The sequence below is a fragment of the Oryctolagus cuniculus genome, chromosome 1 (genome assembly GCF_964237555.1).
Source record: "Oryctolagus cuniculus chromosome 1, mOryCun1.1, whole genome shotgun sequence".
Lineage (NCBI taxonomy): Eukaryota > Metazoa > Chordata > Mammalia > Lagomorpha > Leporidae > Oryctolagus > Oryctolagus cuniculus.
In genome coordinates this window covers 46,588,599-46,600,835 of record NC_091432.1, presented here as the reverse complement: position 1 = coordinate 46,600,835, position 12,237 = coordinate 46,588,599, and the positions used below count along the sequence as shown (strand labels likewise).

Below are 12,237 nucleotides of genomic sequence, written 5' to 3'. Positions count from 1 at the left end.
GTAACTTACAGTTTTTTTTTTTTTTTTTTTTTTTGGCTAGGCATTTATTTAGTTCCAGGAGTCTAAAAAAGGCACGATTTGTTTAACCTTGCCCCACCCCATGTAGGTCAGCACAATTTGATAGGTTGCATTTCAGAATATGCCAAAGTGATTGGCATTCCTTGGGTTACTGTTTAATGTTCTGAATTATTTGTTATCCTCCTAAGTGGGGCAGAAAGGCAGGCTTTTTAGTCCACTTTTTTCATGCACAGAAACGGTTCTATTTCAGAGAGGCTGGTGTGTGTGTGTGCATGTGTGTTCGTGTGTGTGTGTGTTGGGGGGGTGTCATTTTCCAGTTTCCCTACTGAAACCAGTTTCTCTGCTTTGTTGCTCCCCTGGAGGCTCGCGTTCTTTTTGTCCCACCCAGAGACTGTCCTGTTCCTACTCAGGAAAGTCCCCAGGCAGACATCTCATGGCTGCCTTGACTTTTGGAAAAGTGTGGCTGCTATTTTTGCTAGAGCTACTGCAGCTGTCTGGTGTATTAATAATTGAGAAAATATGGACGATTGAAGACTTAATTTTAGTGCAAGCATTTTATACATGCAGACATATCTTCACATGAAAGCGATGCACTGCTTCCCTCCAGGACAGATTTCAATGCGTTTGTGCCAGCCCAACAGAACGCAGAAGTAGAACTGGAATCTAGAAGTCGTAGACCTTAATGTTATCTGGCTCATTGGCATTTTCTGCATCTTCGATTGGAGGTTTTGCTTGTTGTTAAAGTCCACTTTCAAGCTCATGAAACAGTATCACCTCACAGGCTTCTGTGCAAACTTAATTCTATGCGCAAATGTGTAATTTATCTTTTTGGTTTTTTTAAAATTTTTTTTCCAGGCAGAGTTAGACAGTGAGAGAGACACACATAGAGAGAGTTATAGACAGTGAGAGAGAGACAGAGAGAAAGGTCTTCTTTCCATTGGTTCACTCCCCTAATGGCCACCACGGATGGCGCTGCGCCGATCCGAAGCCAGGAGCTGGGTGCTTCCTCCTGGTCTCCCATGCGGGTGCAGGGACCCAAGCACTTGGGCCATCCTCCACTGCCCTCCCAGGCCACAGCAGAGAGCTGGACTGGAAGAGGAGCAACTGGGACTAGTACCCGGTGCCCCGACCGGGACTAGAACCCGGGGTGCTGGCGCCACAGGTGGAGGATTAGCCAAGTGAGCCATGGTGTCGGCCATAATTTATCAATACTGTTGTTGCACCAATGCAATTTTGTGGTTTTCCATAACTCTTTCAGCTTTGCTAAGTGTTTTTTTTTTTTTTCCTTTGATGGATTGAGGTTTTTTTAGACCACAGGGTAGAAATCTTACGATTGTCTGTGATAATGAGTTCCAGCTCAGGGGTGGGGCAGCAGACACAGTCTTGTGAACTTAGCAGACAGGATGTGAGCCAGGAGAACGGGAGCATCTCCGCCACAGTGCCTGCACTCGGCGGGAAATGAGAGAGATGGTGATAGGACAACAGAGCCTTTGTCCCTTCCCCGCTGGTGACACATCCACACACAGAGCTTGCCAGGTCACATGGGCAGTTCTTACAGACAGACCTGGGCATTGTTCTGGCTCCTAGGATACCCGTGTGTGCGTACACACCCACATATATGGCGAGAAAGCACTTCTACTCACGGGACGGGTAATTTGGAAATAGCATAGTGCATGGACCCCAGTTCCTGGGTGACTCACCTCCTGATTCAGCTTTGTTTAGGGTGGCCAATGATAAACTTTTGTTGTTGTTGAGGGAAGTGTATGGAGAGCCCCAGTTTGACTGAAGGAAGATGGCGCACAATGAGACAAGAACTTGGGGGTGCACCCTATGGGGAGAGTAACCCAGCCAGCCTGGACTTAATGTGGTCACTGCCCAGCACATCTTCAAGGGCCTTTAACCACAGAGTAGGCATGGAATGGGTAGTAGTTCAGTTTTCAAGAGGCCAATGTGTGTCATCAGCTAACCCGTGACAGGCTCCTGTGTTTTGTTGAAGGAGCAGACACTGAAGAGGGCAGCTCTTCCTCCACTCTTCAGTCCTGGCCCACCAGCCTGTCCAGGAACTCCCTTCTTTGCCCTTAACCCCTGCACCCAGGTTCTACTCCAAGTCCTGCTCTCTTCCTGGAAGACAGGGAAGTGACAGCAGACCCTTGAGAAACAGAGGCTAGGGAACTGCAAGGGTGGTGGTGTGTGGACGTGATGGGCGTGGCATAGCAGACTGTCAGCCTGTCAGTCACATGGTCCCGACTGCTGCCAGGCACTGAGCCAGGCCAGGTGAGGACGCAGGTGAACCAGCTGTGAGCCCTGCCCTCCGGGAACTCAGAATGAGTGGGCGAGAGCCAGAGGCCTGAGAGTGGTGAGAACAATACAGCACTGCAGCTGCTGCCACTGACGGTCTGTTGAAGGCACCAATGGGAAGCCCATTTCTCCCCCGAGGCAAAGGGAGGTTCCAGGGTAACTTCCGCGAATGAGGTGTGGAAGAGGATTGGAAGCAGGGACAGCAGGCTTAAGACCTATTTCTGGAGAGGATATTAGGGATCCTGCACAGGAAGGTTTTGCGAGCATTGGGTTGTCGATCAACAAACTCCCACGAGTGGTGTCTGGTGAGGCGCCCATGGCCTCTCAGCTCTGCCTTCTTGTGCCAGGGTGAGTGGTGGGCATGGAAGAGCCTGGGGCACAACAGACGTCACAGGCACGAGGCCTTTTCAGATGTGGAACAAGCCTCTGCATTCTTCGCTGTCCCCCAGATTGCTGCATCTGGGGCGCAACCCGCAGCAGACCCCAGAGCCACATTTTCTGCGTGGTGAACCCCAAGGCCATCAGCTCCTGGAGGTGGAAGCTCAACCATAGGATCAAGGAGATGTTAATGTGTGTCATGTCACTGGGGACAAGCACCTGCACCGTGCCTTGCGGTTCACAGGCTCCGTCATACTCACGAGCCCATTTGCCCTCTGCACACACAGCTCTGTTGCAGGCTGTGTTCCGCTCCTGACCTCTCACATGAGAAAGCAGGCTGCCAGGTCGTGGAGTGCTGTCCCCAGCACTCAGGCCCTGCTGCCTGTCTGCCAGCACCTGTAGCCTTCAGCTCTCCTAAGATGAGACCTCCAGTGACTGTCACTAAAAGTCAGAGAGGCTGGGCTGCAGCGCCCCTTCCTTGGTTTGCTTTTAGCAAGTGCTTTGCCTCATCTCAGTCTGACCTAGATGCTTTGGGGGCCAAATCCTTGGAGATGGAGCTCTAGAAACACGCCCCGCCCCGTCCCCTCTCCCCCACCGCCTGCGTGCACTTGGCCCTTAAATAAGTTCATGTGTGCGTCAGAGCTGGTTCAAAATGTTTTGTCTGTTTCACATTGCCATGGCAACCCAGGGGCATCTTTCTGGCTTTCAAGTGGTGCGCTCAGCAGAGTTCTCTGTGCGTTTGGAAGGGAAGCACTGCTTGGAGCTTGGCCAGCATGTGTTGGGGGAGCTGCTGCCTGGCTGCCTGAACTCACTGTGCTAAGACAGCCTCCTCCTCCTCCTCCTCCTCCTCCTCCAAGGCATTGGCTCACTTTGGAGCCTGGGAATAGCCAGTGGCAGGGGGTGGATTTCTTCTTTAATCATTGTTATTTTAAGAGCCTTGGCTTTCTGTTGTTGACTCAGGGAGGCGCAAAGTTGTGGAGACCTGCTTGCCCTTTCAGCAAAAAGCCCTAGGCCTGCTCTCCCCCAGGCATCTTCCTGGGCTCCCAGGGGACTTCTCTCTGCCTTCTTCCCTTAGCACCTCTTGTCTAGATCCACAACCAGCCTGGTCAGGTCTGGGTCCCTTCCCTGCTCTTCTGCAGATCTGAGCTAATTGACACTCTGAAACCTGGGATACCCTGTACTATAAAGTGGGATTGATAATGCATAGCTCATACACTATGTATGCATGAGGACTAAGAAGGTGAAGATTGATTTATTTAAAAGGCAGGGCAACAGAGATAGACAGACAGACACACTTTCCATCCTCTGATTTACTCTCCAAATGCCCACAACAATCGGGTCTGGGTGAGGTTGAAGGCAGGAGTCAGGAACTCCATCCTGGTCTCCCACATGGATGTCCAAGTCCAAGCACTTGGGCTGTCTGTCTTCCGCTGCCTTCCCAGGCACAGGGCCAATGAGGTAGTGAAGACCGTAGTGTTTGGCAGTGGTAATTAAGATGATCAAATAAAACTACAGCCGTGAAGTGTTTGCCCTGTGCCAGGTGGTGCTCTAAGTGCCTTACCGGTCTCCTCTAGGGCCATCCTCCCAGGCAGGTGCTCTTATTGTCCCTGTCCTCCTGGTGTGAGACCAGGGCTCCATAAATGGCAACGTCCTACAAAGATAATGATGATTCATCTGACTGCTTTGTGTTGGGGTGATGTGGAACCCTTTGAAAATCCGGGAAAAAGATACCAGCTTTCTCCTCTCCAAATTGCACAAACCCAAGGATTTTGCACACCCTGAGTGGATCATGGACCCCAGAGTCTGACTCCTGTGTCCCCGCCCTCCCCGCCGCCACTCACCCCACTCCCATGTTCAGTGCCTCTGCTGCTCAGGACCCAGCTCTGCCCCTCATCCTGTCCCCTCAGGGGCCCAAGGGAAAGCAGCAGCACCCGCGCTCCCAGGACAGCAGGAGGTTGCACGTAGGGAACAGGAGGGCAGTTACTTTCAGACTCCTATTGCATCAGCAGAACCCTTCCCTTTTCCCCAAATAAAATCTCTTCTCATTTTTTTTTTAAAAGATTTATTTATTTGAAGGACGGAGCAGCAGTGAGAGAAGGATACATACACATACAGGTGCACACGTGTGCTTGTGCACACATGCGCACACACACACACACATACACACAATCTTCCATCTACTGACTGACTCACTCCCCAAATGACTACAATGGCCAGGTCTGGGCTAGACTGAAGCCAGGAACCTGGAACTCCATCCAGATCCCCCCACATGGGTGGCAGGGGCCCAAGCACTTGGGGCATCCTTTGCCACCCTCCTAGTGGCATTAGCAAGAAGCTGGATAGGAAGCAGTACAACCAGGACTCAGCTGTCACTCTTATATGGGATGCCGGCTTTGCAAATGATGGCTTAACCTGGTGTGCCCCAAGGCCTCCCCCCACAAGTAAAATCAGACGTGGAACCCATGCGTGGAAGTGCTAAGAGCTGAGTTGCTGCTGTAACGAGGAGTGGGCGGCCCAGCACAGGGCCAGCTCCCGGGGAGACGCAGCGTGATGGTGCATGGGAACGAAGATCGCAGTGCCGACCCCGACCCCATCTCTGCTCTGGCTTTAGTGCTCCTTTCTCTGGCGCTTCTCTGGGACGAGACACAGGTGGATTGGAGGCTGTGAGGCCGCCCGCCTGTGACCCAAGGCGTGTCCCTGAGGCTCTCTGGGACCAGTGTGGGTAGCGAGGATGTGCCCGCCCGTGCCTCATGGGGATTGTTGAGGGCTTCCGTGAGATAATCTGTGTGAAGTGCTTACCACTTTTGGGTGCATGGTAACAATGGGCAGACAGACGTTGGCTCATTTGATGATGATTTTTCAAGGTACTTGTACAGTTTTAAAGCAACAGACACGTGTGGGACATGGCCAGCCCCGTCTTTGGGATAAGGGGACTTGAATGTATTTGTGTACCTACCTCTCTCTGAATGAGAGTATTGAGCTTAAAGGCTCCCGTCCCCCACCATCTGATGTCACAGAGCAGTGTGGTCAGTGAGTCTTGGCTCCATCCCATCCTGGCACTGTGGCCCTGGATGATGCACTAGGCCTAGCTTCATTTCATCTCCTAGGAAACAGGGAAATGAACAGCACCTCCAAGCTCCGGGGCGGGGTTTCTGGGCGAGGAGTGTGCTCACTGAGCGCTCGCCATGTTCCAGGCTGTGCTAAGAGCCTAGCTAACAAGGACAGTTCCTCTTCAAATAGCCCTGTGCTGTAGATGCATTCGCTGTCTATATTTTGTGCACTGGAGCAGAGGATTTAAAAGGTGATTTTTGGCCCCAGATTATTCACCTAGGAGGAAGCAGAGTTGAGGCTCAACCCCCAAATTCTAGTTTCAGAGACAATCGTGCTTGCCACTGTGTCCAAGAAGGAGTATAATAAAAATGCCCCCTCCCTCCCCTTGCCAATTCTTTTCCTTATTTTGCATCTGTGGGTACTGCTGGAGCAGTGAGGTTTAGCTGAGAGGTAGCCAGTGGGGGAGGGGCTATTTCTGCAAAGGGCCTGAGTTGGCCTGGTGATTGGGGCTCAGGAGCTGCAACAAGGGCAGGTGGCCCCAGTGAAGGCGGCCCGTGTACATGGCCTGGATCCAGGAGCGGTGGCGCCAGGTTCCTCCGGCCACATTCTCCACAGAGCCTCCCGGGCCAGGAGAAGGCCGTCTGTGACGGCATCAGGTTTCCAGGCCCCGTGACCCGGAGCCCTCCCTGCAGCTGCCAGAGAGCCGACCACACGCCTGGGTGGGGTCTGAATCCCTGGCCAGCTGACTTGCCTCTTCCCTGAGCCATGGGCCTATTTTTACCTAGCCCTAAGAGCACATCCGTGTAACAGCACCTAGAAGGAGTGAAGAGAAAGTCACGGGCCACTTAGACTTTAAAGCAAAGTGGCCGAGAGCAGCAGGAAGCCCCCCCCCCCATGCTTCCCACCCAGGTCAGCCCACCCCCTATCATAATGTTTGTTTTGGCTGTCATTCTCTCTCCCTTCCTTCCTTCCTTCCTTCCTTCCTTCCTTCCTTCCTTCCTTCCTTCCTTCCTTCCTTCCTTCCTTCCTCTCTTTCTCTCTTTCTCTCTCTCTCTCTCTCTTTCTTTCTCTCTCTCTTTTTCTCTCTCTCTTTCTCTCTTTTTTTCTTATTTATTTATTTGAAAGGCAGAATTACAGAGAGGCAGAGAGAGAAAGAGAGGCAGAGAGAAGCCTTCCATCCATTGGTTCACTTCCCACATGGCCACAACAGCCGGAGCTGTGCCTATCTGAAGCCAGTAGCCAAGAGCTTCTTCCGGGTCTCCCACAGGGGTGCAGCGGCCTAAGGACATGGGCCATCCTGTACTGGTTTCCCAGGCCATAGCAGAGAGCTGGATCGGAAGTGGAGCAGCCAGGACTCGAACTGTCACCCTTATGAGATGCTGGCACGATAGGCAGTGGCTTTACCTACTGTGCCACAGCGCCAGCCCCTATCATTCTCTTTCAAAGAGGGCAGCAACCTCCATGTCTTCCTCCTGTTCAGCGACAGCCCTGGTTTACTGCTCACCAGCTCCTTTTCCACTCCATGCTCTGGAGCACAGAATAGAAAACCTTTCAAGATGTAGTTTCCACCCTCCTGCCCTGCAGCCACTCGGACTGCACACCCCAGTCATAGTGGACAGCCCCTGGTGCAGCAGGAGGCTTGTGGACACTCATACCATTGAACCGTGAAGCGTGCTGTCCAATCTGCCAGCAGTGGCCTTCTGCTTATCCTTCCTGCTCAGTGTGACCTCTAACATTCAGGCTTATTTTTTGCTGGAGGAGTTGGCATAATTAAGTGCCCCTGATTTTGTGTCCCCAAGTGTGCTGTCCTTTGCTTTAGTGTAACACATCCTCGTGGTTGTCTCTGTTTACTTGTCTTCAGGAAGGAGATAACCTTGTTGTCACCTGAGTGTTGTGAGCACCTGTCATTTAGATCACTGGCATATAGTAGGTGTTTAGTAGATGTGGGGTGGGTACACGGGGACTTCAAAAAGTTCATGGACATGGAACTAAAAGATAAGGTTTTTGAGTGGGTGTTTAATTTCGTGGTTAAAATGCCCATGTCCCATGTTGAGAGCCTGTGTTTAATTCCTGGTTCCAGCTCCTGACTCAACTTCCAGCCAGTGCAAAATATGAAGGTGGTGATGATGGCTCAAATAAATGAGTTTCTCCCAGCCTGGTGGGAGACCTGGCTCCAGCTCTAGCCACAAGCAAATGGCAGTTCTCTTGCTCTCTTTCACAATTTTTTTTTTAAAAAGGATAAGTTTGGTGCAAAAAATTTTGAAAACCGTGCATCAAGGGAGTCTTCAAAAAGTTTATAGAAAATGCATATCATTAAAAAGCTGTGCAGAGATTCCAGAATTTTTTTGTACCAGAATAAATTCATCTTTTAATTCTTATTTTTATCACCTTTTTTTTAAACAAGATTTATTTATTTGTTTGAAAGTCAGAGTTACACAGAGGAGAGGCAAAGAGAGAGAGAGGTCTTCCATCTGTTGGTTCACTACCCAGTTGGCCACAATGGCCAGAGCTGCGCCGATCCAAAGCCAGGAGCCAGGAGCTTCTACCAGGTCTCCCACATGGGTGCAGGGGCCCAAGGACCTGGGCCATCTTCTACTGCTTTCCCAGGCCATTACAGAGAGCTGGATCAGAAGTGGAGCAGCCAGGACTCGAACTGGCACCCATATGGGAGCTGGCACTGCAGGTGGCAGCTTTACTTGCTCCGCCACAGTGCCAACCCTTTGTGGCCCTTTTAAAAATAAGTTTTATTTATTGATTCATTTGAAAAACAGTGACAGAGAAAGAGACACGCACTTTTGTGTGTGCACGCACACACACACACACATATCTTCTGTCCTCTAGTTCACGCCCCAGATGTCAAGAACAGCCAGGGCCGGCGCCGCGGCTCACCAGGCTAATCCTCCGCCTAGCGGCGCCGGCACACCGGATTCTGTCCCGGTTGCCCCTCTTCCAGGCCAGCTCTCTGCTGTGGCCAGGGAGTGCAGTGGAGGATGGCCCAGGTGCTTGGGCCCTGCACCCCATGGGAGACCAGGAAAAGCACCTGGCTCCTGGCTCCTGCCATCGGATCAGCGCGGTGTGCCGGCCGCAGCGCACCAGCCGCGGTGGCCATTGGAGGGTGAACCAACGGCAAAGGAAGACCTTTCTCTCTGTCTCTCTCTCACTGTCCACTCTGCCTGTCAAAAAAAAAAAAAAAAAAAAAAAAAAAAAAAAAAAAAAAGAAAAAAGGAACAGCCAGGACACGGCCAGGAGCCGGGAACTCCATCCAGGTCTCCCATGTAGGTGGCAGGAATGCGTTGTCTGCTGCCTCCCTGGAAGCTGGGTGGGGAGTGGAGGTGGAACTGGGTTCCAGGCACTCTGGTCAGGTCTGCAATCAGCTGTCCCATGCGTTGACTGCGCCTGCCCTCACCACCACACTCGCCCCCTCCACAGCCCTTCTGAAGCACTCTGGTAGATGTACCCGGGGGAGCTGGCCTGAATGAGCTGGTGTGGCTGGAGGACTGTACCGTGCCATTCCTCTTGATCTCATCACCCACAGCTGAGCTGTGGTCTGCACACTGGCAGTGAACTTGGAATTCTTCATGAACTTTGAGAAATGGATTCTTAGCACTATTCTAGAAATATCTTTCCTTCTCTTCATTCTTTTCCCCTTGCTTTATTCAGAGGACTCAAAAAAGAATTCTCAGGAAGTGTGGTCTGTTTTTAGTTTATTGAGCTCTTTCGAGTCTTTAGGGAAGCTGCAACACCAGACATTATTAACATTGATACTAAAAATGATGACAAGGTGCTGTTGTTGGTGCTTTACATGCTTTAGCTCATTTCTCCAACCATCCCAGCGCAATGAGGGAGATGTTTTGTTAATTCTGTTCAAATGAGTAGAGAATGTAAACACGACGCCCTGTGCTCTGCCCAGGAGCCAGCTGTGAGTCATGATTGGGAGCCTCATCCCCTTCCTCCTCACCCTGGAGGGCCTTTGTCCCTGATTCTCAGTGTTTTGATAGAATATAGAGCACACACTTAGAGTATACGCCTAATACCTACTGGATGTATACTATTTGAGTTATTTTTACCTGTATTATTTTATCCTCATCAAACTCAATGAGAACAGAGGAAAATTATCATTCCCATTTTACAGATGAGAAAATCGAGACACAGAGCAGTGGAGTAACTGGTCCAAGGCCATATAGCTTATAAATGGCAAGGTGGAGTTTGCACACTGGAAGCCCAACTCCGGCATCTGTTCTATTAATTGTCATGCTATTCTACATCTAAGGAAATCAACTGAAGAAGCAGAAAGGCTATGACACGGAGGTGTAGAAGTGACACTGGTAATTGTAGCCTCTCATGTAGGTAGGGATGGAACTCAATCTGTGTCTCCCACTTGAGCCATCGCTTGCTGTCTCCCAGGGTCTGCAATGGCCAGAAGCTGGAATCAGGAGCCAGTACCAGGAATCAAACTCAGGCACCCTGATATGGAACATGGGTAGTGCAACTGCTCAGCCAAATGCTTGCCACTAACAAAATTTTTGCTTTCTTGGAAGGTTAGGATGCTTCAGGTATTCTGTCTGAGAATAATTGTGTGTTCTAAATTATTGTGTGTTCTAAACTGTGAATCGTGTGCATGACCACAGTCCCTTGGGGGTTTGCAAGTGTCTTCTCCACCCTTCCCAGCTCATTTAATCTGAGACTCTTGGCTTCATCCATTGGAACGTCAGGGTGATAATCCTTTAGTACCTTGTGCTTAACCACCTGTATCCCCACTAGACATTAGCTTTGAGGACAGAGGTTGCTTCTGTCCACCTGCCCACTCTACCTGGCACCTGCTGCATAATCGGAGACTACTTGATGAAGACATTCCCATCACACCTGTGCTGGGACTGAGGCGCTCTAAGTAGCCATGTGGTACTAAAGAAGGTGGAAGAACTCAGCCAGTGGGAGGGTGACGAAGGTGCTGGAGGGCTGCACAGAGCTGTAGATATTCCTAATGGAAAGAGAAATTGGATGCTGATTTATAACCTTGTGGCTGAGGGTTTGTATAAAGGCCATCCGGGCCTCCTGCTGGGATCCACCTTCCTGCGTATTGCTTCAAGGAGTGCTGACAGTTCAGCCTAGCAGCAAAGGTTTTGTTTTGTTTCAGCTTGCACAACTGAGGCACAGTTGAGGTTACCTTGTGACACCTGCATGTTGGGCACCCATCAGGTGTTGAATGCCAGGGTCACACTTGAGCAGAGGGTAGAGAATACTGGCCAGCAGGCCAAGTTCAGATCCCAAAAGACCTTTGCAAACAAAAACAGAACAGATGCCGACAGGTAGATGAAAATCAATGTATTTCACAAAAATTGTCTTTCACCTTTTCTTAGGTCTAACAGTGGGGCTGACTCTCTGCAGGCTAAAGTTGGCTGAAACTGAGGAGTAGCTGTCCCCGTTAGGTAGCTGTGGACTGCGTTTGCTGCAGTGCCCACCATTCTCTATTGTCTTTTTCTTTTTTAAAGATTTATTTATTTGAAGGAGTTACAGAGGGAGAGAGAGAGAGAGAGCTCTTCCATCTGCTGGTTCACTCCCCAGACAGCTGCAACAGCCAGGGCTGGGCCAGGCTGAAGCTAGGAACTAGGAGCCAGGAGCTTCATCCTTGTCTCCCATGTGGGTGCAGGGGTATTGGGGCCATCTTCCACTGCTTTCCTAGGTGCGCTAATAGGGAGGCTGATTAGAAGTGGAGCAGCTGGGACTCGAACTGGCCCCTGTATGGGATGCCAGTTTACCCACTATACAGCACAGGCCGCTTTCTATTATCTTATATCCAGCCTTTTTCATTTGTCTGTCACCTGCCTACTCCCTCACATACTTTGACTCCCAAGCTCTTATATTCTTAGTAGTGTTAGGACACTAAGAATCCTAACTAAACACTGGAATATGATAGTTTGAAAGATCCCTGTTTGGGGAACATTTTAGTGTGTAAGTAATAAATGTTGATAGTGATTCAGATAAAAACAAGTCCTTTCTTCTTCCGGATTGTTTGTCCTTTTGATGGAAAGATTGGTTTGGTTTGAGTGCAGTGATTGTCAGTTTCCTGTCACATTGTTGGAGGCAGAGGGCAGGGGCAATGACAGAGCCGTTATTTGTCCACCTCTCTGCTTTGCTGAAACCCCTGTTGCTTCGTTGATGTTACCCCATGTTTGTGCAGGGCCACACAACTTACAAAGCACTTTGCATTGTGTTCAAGTTCTAACTCTTCCTTGGAATGATTGATGTGGAAAAGCACTTAACACTCCGTGCCTCCACTTCCCCATCTGGAAAGTGGCAACAACAGCTGCTACCTCATCTAGTGATGAAAATGAACTGAAATCATTCAACCCGGTGCTTCCTGTTTCATAGCAGTGTTAATGTTAGTTTTTTTCTTTTAAAGATTTATTTATTTATTTTGAAAGTCAGAGTCACAGAGAGAGCCAGAGAGGGAGGGAGATTTTCCATCTACTGGTTCACTCCCCAACAGCCAGT

The 12,237-nt window shown here is 50.2% G+C and overlaps 1 protein-coding gene across 11 annotated transcripts in view; it reads left to right on the top strand.

Moving 5' to 3' along the window:
* Nucleotides 1-12,237, top strand: part of NAV2 (neuron navigator 2) — a 757,965-nt gene that overhangs the window by 482,335 nt on the left and 263,393 nt on the right. The window lies entirely within an intron of this gene.